Source organism: Hippichthys cyanospilos, chromosome 14 (genome assembly GCF_059441005.1).
Source record: "Hippichthys cyanospilos isolate Australia breed blue-spotted pipefish chromosome 14, RoL_Hcya_1.0, whole genome shotgun sequence".
In the NCBI taxonomy this organism is placed as follows: domain Eukaryota; kingdom Metazoa; phylum Chordata; class Actinopteri; order Syngnathiformes; family Syngnathidae; genus Hippichthys; species Hippichthys cyanospilos.
Window position 1 is genome coordinate 16,792,748 of NC_142382.1, and position 14,212 is coordinate 16,806,959.

Here is a 14,212-nt window from a genome sequence, read left to right on the forward strand (position 1 = left end):
AAGCAAACACGCACACAGTCTAGAATGTGTCATGTGTCTCCTCCCATGACAGAGAAAACTCCGTTTCCCATAACTCACCAGTTCTGTCCCTGCGCCTCAGCCTAACTCCAGAGTCCAGACAGACTTTGTTTAGAATGTGTCATTTTTCCTTTTTTAATGAAACAAGGGAGTCATAAATGTGTGATTTGGGGCAGCAACGTTTATATTCATAGAATAAAAGAGATTTAGGCAATTTAAATGTAGGAGACGGTCACATTTTTTTCCAAGGGAAAGAGCACTTTCTAAGCATCCATTTTCTAGAGACGAGGGTCTTTGCCTTGCTGGTGCCTATTCCAGTTGTCTACGGGCAGTAGGATGGGGACACCCTGAATTGGTATGCCAGCCAATTGCAGGGCACACAGGGACAGACAACCATTCAAGCACCCAATCACACCTAAGGACAATTTAATATGTCCAATACACTTGCCATGCATTTTATTTTTTATTTTTTTTTTCGAGGGAGTGTAGGAGGAAGCCGGAGTGCCAGGTGAGAACCCACACGAGCTCGGGAGAACATGCAAACTCCACACAGGAAGGCCGGAGCGAGGTGGATTTGAACTCTGATCCCTGAACGGTGAGGCGGACATGCTAACCACTGCAACACCGAGCCACCCAAAGGAGAAGTCAAGTCGCACACAAAACCAAACAAAAAAGTTTTTTAGTAAAAGTATTTGATGCAGCCCCACTAGCTCAAACATAGCATTCTGTTTAATATTGTGTTTGTAGCAATCAACTTTGGACCATATTATGGGAAATTTGAACCAGTTTACAAAGTTGTTTTCTCACACTGAACACCTCCAAAGTGTTATTTCCACTAATCGATGCATGTCCAAGCATTCCTTGCTTATTCTGCACTCTCAGCACTGGCATCGCCCGAGCTGATAAACATGATTTGCGAGAAGCCAGATGATGATAGCAAGCCCTCGTACTACCCATAAAAGAATAAATAGCCTACACGTTAACCTCATCCATGTCTTAAAGTTTCGTTTTGGTTGCAGAGCTGAGGAGGAAAGACTTTGCATTGAGTCGGTCAAGTAAACTTCAATGTTTAATTTATTAATTACCGTGTTTTACTATACAACATAGGTCTCAAACTCCAGTCCTCGAGGGCCGCAAACCTGCATGCTTTCGATGATGCTCTCTTAAACACACCTGATACAAATGATTAGCATAATTTTCAAGTTCCTCAAGAGTTTGCTAATGCGCGAGTAATTTAAATCATGTGTGTTTATGCCTAAAATCATGCAGGATTGCGGTCCAAAAGGACTGGAGTTGAGACCTATGCTATAAAAAATGTCTGTGTGCTCCAAACACACAGCCAGACAATCAACGGCAGTGGTAAATAATTCACCCGCAGGTGGAACTACTGTTATAAATAATGTGTCCCACGTGGACTGAATTGATAGGAGGAACAGGTGTTAGTAAGACTGGTGTATTGGTGGTGTTATTCATTTTAATGTCGGTAAAACACATGTTTTAGGCCCCTTTACTCACTCTGCTGGGATAATCTTCAGCACCCGCGAGTGTCGTGAAGATGAGAGGTCAAGATGATGGATAGATGGATGCATCGTGGCCGGCCTTGAACGGCATCAAGAAGGGGGCGAGGCACCCACACGGTGAGATGTGTGGCTTCAGTAAACAAGATGTTTCACTTCCAGGTTAGCTATATCAGGACATTAAATCGCCAACATGCCAAATATAATATATATATATAATATATATATAATATATATATATATATATATATATATATATATATATATATATATATATATATATATATATATATATATATATATATATATATATATATATATATATATATACATTGGTTCACAGAATGGGAAGTAGCGGCCCTCTACTACACGTCCCCTTGTGATGCCACAATATATATATATATATATATATATATATATATATATATATATATATATATATATATATATATATATATATATGTATATATGTATATATATATATATATATATATATATATATATATATATATATATATATATATATATATATATATATATATATATATATATATATATATATATATATTGTGGCATCACAAGGGGACGTGTAGTAGAGGGCCGCTACTTCCCATTCTGTGAACCAATGCCACACCCCAAAATGGCCGAGAGGCCGAGGACTCCAATGCCCAGCATGCCTCACTGCCTCAACAGGTGTAGCTGATTAAGTAATGGGATAAAAGCTGGCCTGGCTGATTGGAGAGGGGGAGACTGTGCTGCTGAGGACGAGACACGTGAAGCAAGAGAGTGCCACCGAAGACAAAGCCAGAGAGTTGTGAGAACAGGTTTAATTTGGACTTTGACCGTTTTTGAACTGCTTTAAGTTGTACTTTGTGTGCCAGTTTTGGAATCCCGTGAACAGACTTTATTTCAAGTTTTTGCATTTTTGATCATATATCTTTCCTGCTTTCGTTTGTACTTTGTAAAGAGAGTAGTTTTGAACTCTAAGAACCAACCTGATTTTGATTGCTGTCTTTTGACCACCTGTTTTGATAGTTTCTTTGACAAAATAAACATTTTATTGAGAACATCTGACCTCTGTGACCCCATCTGCCCTGTCACACCTCACGCGACCCCACTATATATATATATATATATATATATATATATATATATATATATATATATATATATATATATATTTAGAAAGTTTAAATATGATGACATAGGTCCTTTAAGTGGCATAATGCTTCTATTTTTATCCATATCAGGAGCGGCCATTTTGTCGACTGAAACCAACATCACAAGTGGTCAGGGCTTCGCTAAGGACCAATTCATGGCTCATCTGTTTTCTGTCTGGTCGTGTGTTGCTGTGCCTTCATAGTGTGTGAATCAGCCTTGACTTTGAGGGGCGAAATGTCAGTGCTGTTCGATTGTCGTCACTTGACAGTCATGCATTTCCGCACCTGTAATGGACAGCATTTTTTAAATCCCCACTTTGGTCAGCAGACAGCGCACCACTGTTGGAGAGTCTGCATTGGTGCAGTTGGGTGACTGGTAGAGACGATGATGAGCACCGATGTGTATTCAAAATTCCCAAGTTGCTGTTTGGAATTAAGGAGGATGTAAAGTGGACAGGAGAATCAAACTATTTTTATGTATCTGTGTGTGTGGAGTGTGTGTGTGCTTGTGTGCTTTTATGTATGTATGTGAATGACATCCTTCATTAACGAATGCTACAGCTGCTTGTTTGCTTTCAAACTTAGCTTAAGCAGACGTGTGACGTCATGCATGGTGTGATAGTTGACGTTGAATCTCTCATTCATCCAGCATGCTTCAAAGTGCTGGCCCGCGGGCTGGTTCTTGCCCGCACGAAGGTTTGCTATGCACCCTGGGATGAAATTGATTTATCATTAGAACCGGCCCGCAGACCAACTGGGGTTTGTTGCCTGCAAGTGTTTTACACACACCCGTACTACTTTTCCCATAATACAACAGTGGCGCGCCTGAGTGCAAGCCGGCTTCAGTCATCACAAGTCATAGCTAGCATATTAGCAATACAGTAGTAAACTTTGAGAAATATTTCATTAGGGTAAATAAGTTGCACTAGGCTGTATGCAGTCTTTAATAAACATTTGATGTTTTTTTTTCACTTTTCTAATGGACATTTGATCAGCCCATCCATCGGCTTGTCGTTCATTTTTTCATTTGGCCTCCCTGTCCATTTGACTTTTTTTGACACCCCTGATCTAGGACCACTTCAAACAAAAAAACATATGTATGAATGCATTCTTTTGTAATATCTTTAGTATTTTCTTTAGTTAACAGCCTTGTAAAAATCTTTGTTACAGCTTTAGTTGTTGTGAAAGCACTATATAAATATTAAATGTATTGTATGAGCCAATGTTCACAAGCTTATTATCTTTATTGTGTTTTGTTTGATTTTGTCTTCAACACTTGATTAAACTGCTTTTGTGCATCATAACCAAAGTAAAAATGTGAATTGCAGGAAATGTTAGAATCCAGGCATTTTCTTGGTACACGAATCAATCACCTGGTCTGGGTTTTGCTGTTAGAGAACAGAAAGTTGTGTATGAGAAGCAAAAGATGACTACGTATACATTTTCAAAACACACATTTTGTTGACACAGTTAATACATAATGACACATTATTTAACTACTATTGCTTGTATCATTTACATGTATGGAGTTTAATATTAACCCCTGGGGTAAATCTTGAACCAACTCTGGCTTTTAGATGGTTTTTATGTGTGATATCAAAGGAAAAGACTACAAACAAAACACACAAGGTGGCTAAAATATACATAGATTGTCAAAACATGTCGACATGTCCAAATGGGATGTCAAGAGGCACATCCTGCAGATGTGAAATTTAGCCTATATTGGGCCCTTTTACTGCCATTAAAAATATGAAATATTGTCAAATTTGGGCATTTTAAAAACCCAATGTTACATTATTCATTTCCCCCATTTTTTGCATCATTTCAACAGAAACTCTCCAAGAAAGTGTAATAGGAATCCTTGTGTTGAGACTCTCAGGAGGCGCTAGTGAACAGTTTATGACATTTGCAAGCCTTTCGATGAATTCATCGAGCGGCTTATCCTGACTCCCATAATGCAAAAGTAAATGTTGCAAGAAAGCTTTTATTCTGCTGCGGGGAAGCATTTTATTTCATGCAGCGCATACCATCTACATATTCTCATCTGCGTAATCTGCAGCATTGAATAGCTGTTGGGTTTTTTTCCTCAAAAAATTCAAAACCTTCAAAACGAAAGGGATGGATGGATGGATGGATGGATGGATAGATAGATAGATAGATAGATAAATGGGGCTGATGCCACTGAAGATTTTGAGGGATTGAAAGTAAAAATATATTTACATTTAACAATGTTATGGCCCTTTCAAAATCAACCCAAATTGGGTGAAAACAAGGCCATGTTAGTCAGACACCAAGGGGTTAATAACGTCTGACAGAGAAGCACTAACAGTTTGGTAATTAGCACTGCAACGTCTGCACGTTTTTGGTTAGTTTATATATATATATAATGTTTTTTTTTCAGCTGAACTGTTCTATTCGCGCATTTACGCTAATGAAATTATTGAGTAATCAAGATATAACTACCCCGAAGGCACGACAGGAACAAGTGGTTTTCTTTGACGGGTTTAATGAAGCTTTCTTGTCTTCATCGCACCGTGAAAACTCATTGGCTGCTGCCGCCGCTTGTGAGGGAATCAAAATGACTATCAAATGTCCATTTTTGTCTTTCCTTCACAAAATTCAAGATCCACTCGTGGATCACCTGTCTGGTTTCGTCTTCACCAAAACGGAAGCACGCACGCAGAAAAGTAAAGCGTGCATATCTCTCAAACACCTCGTGATCACGAGACCAATAAACTTCGATACAAAAAAAGACAACCGTATAAAAATATGTAAATGACTCAACTATGCACTGTAAAAACCTCAAAATACAACAGAATCAACAAGACAATAAATAATTTCAAACGATGAGGTTTGCTCAATCATGTCTTCATTTACACAAGACATTCAGTGGTTTCTCAAATGACCAAAGAAAGAGTTCATTTGAACTTCGGCTCAGTAATAGAAAAAGCCATAGGATGGCGCTACAGTATAGCTCAAGGTTTTCTTTTTCGCTGCGGTAGCGTGACCTTGACTCAAGGACCAACCCCACTCCCCACCCCCCACGCCACAGGTGAAAATGTATTCTATTTAAAAACAAAAAATGTCGTTTCTGTTCATTTAGACTAATCAAAGAGTTTATATATATATATATATATATATATATATATATATATATATATATATATATATATATATATATATATATATAATATATATATATATATATATATATATATATAACTTGCGTCTGATCGTATATTCATGTTTTGGTTCTCGAAGATGAAGTACTAACATCAGTTATGTTGAGTGTTACATTTCTGTATATTAAATTCCGTGCTATTCTATTTAATCTTGCAATAAATGATGAAGGTTATACATGACCTTATATGCGGGTCAGTAGGTCACTTAACTCGTGTTCAAATGCCTTACACTGTGTAGGTGGATTTTTATAGACATGGTCAACCTAAAAAAGGTATGTGGCTCTTATTTATTTTTCTTTGTAGCCAAATCACTAACAAATACTGTCACGACAACACAAAAATGTTGTTTTCCATAGTAACTTTGGTCACATAAGAAAAAGATCTCCTTCATATTGTGTTTCCTCCATTTTAATAATTACAAAAGAATGCTCCCCAACATTGATATTGAAATAGAACGTTTAGGTCAAAACCGAGTCACTTTTTTATTTGCAAATGCAAAACATGTCACAATAAATAATAATTAAAAATGTACACAAAAAGATTGACAGTTCACCACAAGGTAATTCAGATGATTGATAACTAGGACATTTGGCTTGAGAGCAAAACTATGACAATTCATACAAGTTACAAAAAAAGCTGATAATCTATACATTGAGACAAGAGAAGACAGTTGTTTCTGGTAAATTTCATTTAGTACAAAGAAAAGACAGTCCTCTTCAGTGTGTGAGCATCATAGAGATTATTCAAGCAAGCTATAAGGCAACTTCTCTGTTGTTTTTGATGAAACAGTATTATTTTTTTTTATTTTTAGTCTCTTTAAGTGTTGGTTGTCATTGCATAATTCGTAATGATGGATCCGGTCTGCAGTCAATCATCTAAACAGATGAATAGAAATTTAGGTTTGCTCTCACAGACAGTGATTCAATGAAGCGGCACTTCCATATACCGAATATCATTAGTATCATAGTTTTTACAATGGCACCAAGATTTTTTTGCAAATTAACAACCGGATAAAAATATTTCATATTTGAGAGGGAGAGAGCACATGAGAGAGAGAGAGAGATAGCTAGAAAAAGATTTTATATATGTGGTGCACTTGTACTAAAAAAAAATGTGCAACAACAGATATGCTACACTAAAATTTGTGATTTCACCTCCAAGAACATGACATTGCATGACACATGATGGTGGCACAGACAAACGGGGCAAATATCAACAATTAGGTAAAAATTTGAAAATATAAGTAGACATTTTATTTACCGTAATTCCCCAAATATAAGATAAACTTTTTTTCCCAAAATGAAGGCCAAAAGTATGCATCCTATAAACGGTAATTTCAAAATTATTATTCTTTTTTTATTCAACACTATTCAAGGTAGATTGATCTGTGAGCCACATAAGCTAATTTTAACATACAGATGTGCATTTTTATATCAACTGTATTCTTACTTAAAGTAATTACCGTAACGAGACGAGCTAGACGGGAAATCAGTTGGCTGTTAGCAGCAAAAGTCTGTTGCAGCTAACAGCAGCAAGTGTTGGCTGAGGTTGTTAAAGCATTATATTCAATAAAAGAAGCAAGCAGACTTAACCATTGTCCGAGTCCCTCCTTCTTCACGCACAGGAATAGTACAAAAACGAAGACGATCATGTAAAAGTTATGATGTCTCCAGCTGATTCAATGAAAAGTGGCAAGGTGAATAGCTGAGTGCTCCATTTCACTCATTTATCAATTGCGGTCTTTTGGCACACGCTCACCATCATAATATTGGTGAAACACAGATACTGTGCAACTTCAGGTATTTATGGTAAAATGAACTCCAGTTAGTACACTGGCGAGGCGTTCACTAACCACTCACAATGTAGGAAATCTGAATAAACTTCACCTGCAAAAAATATACAGCTTACGGATAGGAACACAAGAAAATATGAAGAGTTTAGGAAGATTAGATTTATTCTGTTTTGCTATAGTTTTGACAATGTTGCCAAAGTGTTGGTGCGTCTTATACACGGTAATATAGAAAATACCAGAAATTAAGGGTCGTCCTATAGACAGGTATTTCTTACTGTATATTTGGGGAATTACAGTATTTACGTCTTGTATTTTCCTGTTGAGAATAGTTTGAGTAGTAGCTAATCTTAGCACAATATTGGGGGTTTTGAGAGCATAACATGATTGCGCAGTTCTATTTAGCAGGCATAACATGATTGCAGAGTTCTATTTAGCAATTTTCAACATGTATGCTCAGCTACGCAAGATTGCAGGTAAACCTCCAAAGTCGAACGCCTCATAAGTCATACAATACTTCAGTATCAACTAAATGTATGCATGTATTTCCGAAGTAGTACAAATATCCAAAAGGTCAAACCGCTGTCATGCACTCATGCAACACCGCAACAATCCTCGTGTGACTTATGTTCAATGAGCCGAAATTTCACAAGTGGTTTTTGCCTTTTCTTGGACTTTTTTCCTGCTATTACATCAGGCTAAAATGCAAACAGAAAATGTGTCAAGCCAGGAAACCGGAATTGCATTTCATATGAAATAGTGGTAGTGTGGCAACCAAAGCAGTATACGAATGCCGAACTTCTGTCTGGACAGGCCAGAACACTATGACAACATTCTAAATGGACAATTTAGATTAAACTAGAGGAAAAGAAGGTACACCAGAAACAATTAGTTGTATGGCTTTTTTGTTTTGTTTTCGCCATTACAAAGTTTTGCCTTAAAATGCTAAAGAGGCAATTTTAGTGCATTTCACGTCAAATGTTTAAAACTGTGCTTAATCACTTAATTGAAGTGTTGCAATAGCAAATCTTTGACACTACAAGTACTTTGTAAAAGATGCGTCACCCTTGGAGGTTTTCACCATATTATTCCAGACCACATAGGTCTTTGTTTACTTTAGGTTTTGTGTATCTCCTGTATAGAGAGGATATTGCCCTGAGGGTGACTTTATTGGAAAGGTCCATTCTGTGATTAAAGTAAATTATGTATCGTTCATCATTCAACCATGATGCAGATGACATGTAAGAACACCTTTACTATTTATCTGCCCCCTTGCTCTTGGAATGTCTCACACCTTTTATATGTCAGTTTACGCAGTAATGTATATACAGCATGTACTGGATGCATCTGAAACCAGTATCCGTAAATGTTTTAAAACCTTCAGAGTTCTTCACTGAGGATCACCGTCAAAATAATTGAAGCAACCAATGTATCGAGAGTTTGATGTAAAGCAAAAATAGGATGACTGGATGATTAAAAAAAAAACCTCTTCAAGCCAGTTATTACCGTGTCCAAAATACTGTAAAATGTCAAGTCTTTCTTCTGATAAAGTATTATTATGAACAGGGTGGTGAACATTTAGTAGAATATAGAAACAAGCAGAAAAGAGCAGCTTCAGATGGACTTTCTCACTGGCATTGACATTGATTGGAGAGAAGTGAAAGGAAATGCTTCGAGTGACACCAAAACAAGGCCTTGGCAAGCATCTTCTTCAAGCTAAATGCATGACTAACAGGCAGCAGATGATTGCACTCTGCAATCTCCACTGCTGCTTGCACCTACCTCCCCCTCACATCCCACACACACGTCCTGAAGTTTACGGCAAATACTCTCTGAGGGTGCATATTACTGATGTGCATTCCCAGGAATAAGAAACACCCAGAAGTGCTGGGCTCATTTGGGCATACAAAAGATAAAAGTAAAAAGCAAAAAAATAAACAAAACAAAACATGCAAGCTTATTAGACATGTCACATACAGTGGGTATTTAATTTTCTAGTAAGTGCTCGTTCTTTTGCCAAATTGAATTTATCTGTCGGTTTTTCAATTTAGCAGGATGTTTGTTGAAACACTCCACACGCCAGCGACATAAGATAAGACTGTAGTCTACACTAGTACCAGTCAAAACATTGAAAACACCCTTTACGTCAGTATTTTTTTTTAATTATTATTATTTTAAAATTTCTGAATTATAGCTTAGTAATGAAGTAATTGACAATAGAAAATAAGGGCTGCACAACTATGTCCAAAATAATAATCATGATTATTTTGGTCAGTATTTAGTCAGTATTGAAATCATGATTATTCATCATGTTTGGTCAAACATCTTTATTTATTGCACTTTTTTTTAAACAAGCAGTCTATAAACAAGGCTTCTAGGCTTGATATTTAAAAAGAATAATATAAACTAAAATAAAGTACATAATTAAAACAAATTCACACAAGACCTGGCAAAAATTTGGCACACAGGACAACACAGCTAACTTACTTGCTGAGTGCAAACCAATGAAAAAACGAAACCTACTGAGAACCAAGCACATACTGCACAACAACAAAGGGCCTGTAACAACACCTACAACAGCCTTAAATTCGTTTTTTTTTTTTTTTTTGCAAGAAAAAACAGCACAAAATTTCCAGAATTCACTCAGAGCGAGGACGGACTTAGCAGTCAAAATGTAATTTTTGGTCATTCCAAACCCAATTTATTCCAATCTTTGCCAATCGGATTTTCAGCTGTCTCATTTGACAGCTGGTAAGGCATTTATTAGGAATCAGGTGAGAAACTCAAAGCCATTTCACTCTGATGCTGATGGGAGGCTGTTAAATGTACCAGAATCATTCAAAGTGAGTATGGACTTTGCAGTCAAAATGTCATTTTCGGTCATTTCAAACTGAATTTACTCAAATTTTTGGGCCATTCGGATTATTTAAAATGGGTCTCAATTTACAGCTAGCATGGTATATTAGGGGGTGAGGAAAGCAGAGGCTTTTGTCACGCAAACTTTGGCATCTAAAGGCTTCTAAGGTGGAATTGAAAGTTGAAAACGCGCCCACGAAGCCAACTTCAGCGTCGTTGTCGTGTCCCACTCAAGATGCTGCGTTAAGACAACGCGTAATATCGCGTCGCTACGCTCATTTGGTAGGGTCTCAGTTGAGGCTGCTGCTCATGCTGCTGCCCTCCTTGCCGCTGTTTTACTCGCGTGCTATTTCTTAAGCTTAATGAAGTCTTAACCTTGCATTTGCCCCTTTGTGGTAGGATGACTGAAAGTGCTTGATTTGACATGTACGTAGCCGGCTTTTTAAATGCTAAAATCGCAGGGGTTCAGCTTAATTAATCGTGGCGGCCAATATAGTGATCGTGTTTAAAATTCGATTAATGGTGCAGCCCTAATATGAAGAAAGAATTTGTCTAATAAATTTGAATTATATAGAAATATTTATGGATTCGTTTGGTAAATGAATAATGTTAACGAAAACATTATGTTTGATCATTTAGATCAGTGGTTCGCAAATGGGGCTATGGGAACATCTGGGGGTACTTGAAGGAACTCCAAGGGGTCCTGGAGATTTTAAATAAAATAAACAAACATGCAAATATCCTTCATAAATAGTTATTGAATTAATTAAATGTTTCATGAAAATATAAGTTCATAAAACAAATTTTATGTGGAATAGGTTATTCAATTTCATTATTTTAAAAAGCCAGATTCTCCCCTCTACTAGAATGATTCGAACCAATTTGTTAACCGTCAAGTTAATGGCTTATTTTTGTGAACGGATTCTGCCTCAGATCCCAAATGAGGACATGTTAAGGTGAATATTGTTCTGTGGACAAATGTTTATTAATAATTATTCCTTTTGCCAACAGGTCTGACACTTTATGTTGATTCTTTTTTGTGGTTAAAATATTTATTAATAATTAAGTTAGTGACTTATTTTGGTGAACAGATATCCCAAAAGAATAGGGAATTGTAATCCCAAAAGAAGACATTTTATGTTATTATTCATTATTATTTTGTGGACCAATACAAATGAAGTTTGACAGGTTCTAATGTTTAATAAATCACAACACTGATAGCATTTTTCTTTTCTTTTTTTTTTTAACCAAAAATGTTTTGCAGTGATGAAGCGGTACTTGGCTGAAAACATATTTCACATGAAAAAAGTTTGAGAACCACTGATTTAGACATTTCTAACTTTTGCTGGTATAACAGCTCGGCACACACTTAAATTTTCTCAATCAGCTTCATGATGTGTGCTTTCTGACCGAGAATTCCTTTCAGTTCACAGTTTCCATTATCAAAAGCTAACAGCTTTGACATATTAAAGTGTGTAAAGACAATTTGAACTGGGTGTTTCCAAACTTTTGACTGGTCCCCTAAGTCTGAATCTGATGCTTGATCACAGATGGTGCTGATTTTTGAATTAGATCAAAAACATACATTGAACAAATAAACATTCTAGTAAAAAAAAAAAAAAGAAAAACATTTGATGAAAAGCCTAACATGAGCCAAACATTTTAAATACTGTGTGTTTACGCTTGTTCTTAACATTTTTGTTATGTCCTGCTTTACACAGCAGGCGCCAGGAGAATTATTTATAAAAGCTGGTTTCCCTTGGCCTTGTCTCAATTCAGCACATCAGTCTCAAAGTGCCCTGTGACAGTAACAGCACTGCTAATGTATTATAGAAAAGTACTAGCCTGCAGTGTCATTTCACCATTACTGGCTGCCATGCTTTCACAGCTCTCAAACAGCAGGGTTCTGTATTCAATTCTCTATAAAGTCCGCAATGTCTACCACAAAACAAATAAATGCCACAAATAAAAAAGAGGCTGCACAAACCCATGATGTTGTATTTGCTGAGTTAATATTCACGTTTGATTATTCATTGACACATTAGTCACCGTGCATTGTTTATATTGTTGATGTCTGCAGCTACCCTCATCAAAATCAGAAAAAAAAGGATTGTGTTGCCAAGTGCACTTTTCTGGTTGTCATAGTAAGGCCTAAGAGAGAGGGCAACTATTCTTTTTGGAACTGTGTGAAGCTACAACAGCAGACTGCAGCAATGATTTTATATGTGTTGTGTGACTCTCATTAGTCCACAGTGCAGTGCTGAATAAAATAATGACTGCTTCACAACCTTCCAAACAGCTTTGCACACAAAGGTGCACTCGATAGATATTAGACAATGGAGAGAACACCTGAATCAAAAGAGAACATTTGAACGTGTCTGTACGTGGGGCTGTTGTGCAGTGAAATTTGCTCTCAGACGGCACCACTGACAGCTTACTCAAAACTTTCTATGATAGCATCAGATACACGGACCAAGTTAGTGCTGTCATCTTTTCTATGAGATTGTTTTATTGACTTGAAGTCGAAAGGCCAGTTGTGATGCTGGTAGATTGGATGATGACAAGGACACGTGCATGAGTGTGTATGCAGTGTGAGTTGTGGCATGGATGGCACAGCGGTCCTTGGAGTATCCATCTGTGAAATAAAGTAGGAGGAGTCAGTGGGCAAATAACCACTCAGTCAGAATAGTGAACACACACAAGAAGCCCCATGTGCTAACACAAATTTTGGAATATAAGTCGCAACGGCATATAAGCTGCAACAGCAAAAATTGAGGATTTAAGTTTTTCTTACACGGATAAGCTGCAGGTCGTAACATCAGATATTTACGCAGAAAAGTGGTTTATGGAACTTTATTTTCTTATTTTTATTATTTTAACAAATTTTTAACTGCCTGTTTACAGCAACATCCTATCGTCAACAGACTGAACAATGCTGCACGTTTACCACCTACATATATTCTACATAACACCGACAGAATACTGCAGCGTAAAATGAGTGAATCTAACTTCATGGAGCCATGGAGCAAGAGCAAGAGATCCATCCATCCATTAATTTTTGACCGCCCATCAGGGATCAAGTCGTGGGGGCAGTTCCCAGGCTAGCTGAGAGAGGGTCTGACGCTGGGTACTCCTCCTGGTGGGACATGGCCAGAATGCCTCACCAGGAAGGTGTCCAGGAGGCATCCCCAGCCCGTAAACCCTGAGGAGAAAACCAATTTCGGCTGCTTGTATCCAGGATCTCTTTCTTTTGGTCACGACCCACAGCACCTGACCATAGATGAGGGGAGGAACTTTGATCGACCAGTAAATCGAAAGCTTTGTCTTTGGACTCAGCTCCTTCTCTACCATGACAGATTAACTCGGGGGGATAACCCGGAGTTGTAGCTAGCTGGTCGCTGGTTTACCGGGTTAAAACCTTGTCTGCCACTTCACAGTTGCAAAAACTACAACCACTAGCAAATGAAGATGCCTTTCATCACTAGATTTACAATCATACCTGGTGATTGCGATATATTTTATATAAAGTTTCATACTTGAATGAGTCCGTCATGTTAATAGTAGAAAGGATCTTTAACCGTTAAACTGTTGACACTGACAGTGTGAAAGTGAGTGCAAATAGTTTCCCCTTGCAATGTGTGCCTTGCAGTGACTTATAACAAGGTCATAGCCACATTAAAAAAAATAAAA

General features: G+C 37.3%; 1 protein-coding gene across 2 annotated transcripts in view; it reads right to left on the reverse strand.

The window, feature by feature from the left end:
* Positions 1–6,269: 6,269 nt before the first annotated feature.
* sobpa (sine oculis binding protein homolog (Drosophila) a) overlaps positions 6,270–14,212 on the reverse strand; it is a 46,156-nt gene continuing 38,213 nt past the window's right edge. For both annotated transcript variants that reach the window (XM_088433052.1, XM_088433051.1), the window contains one exon: positions 6,270–13,157. The gene's annotated coding sequence lies outside the window, so the exon portion shown is untranslated. The remainder of the gene's footprint in view (positions 13,158–14,212) is intronic.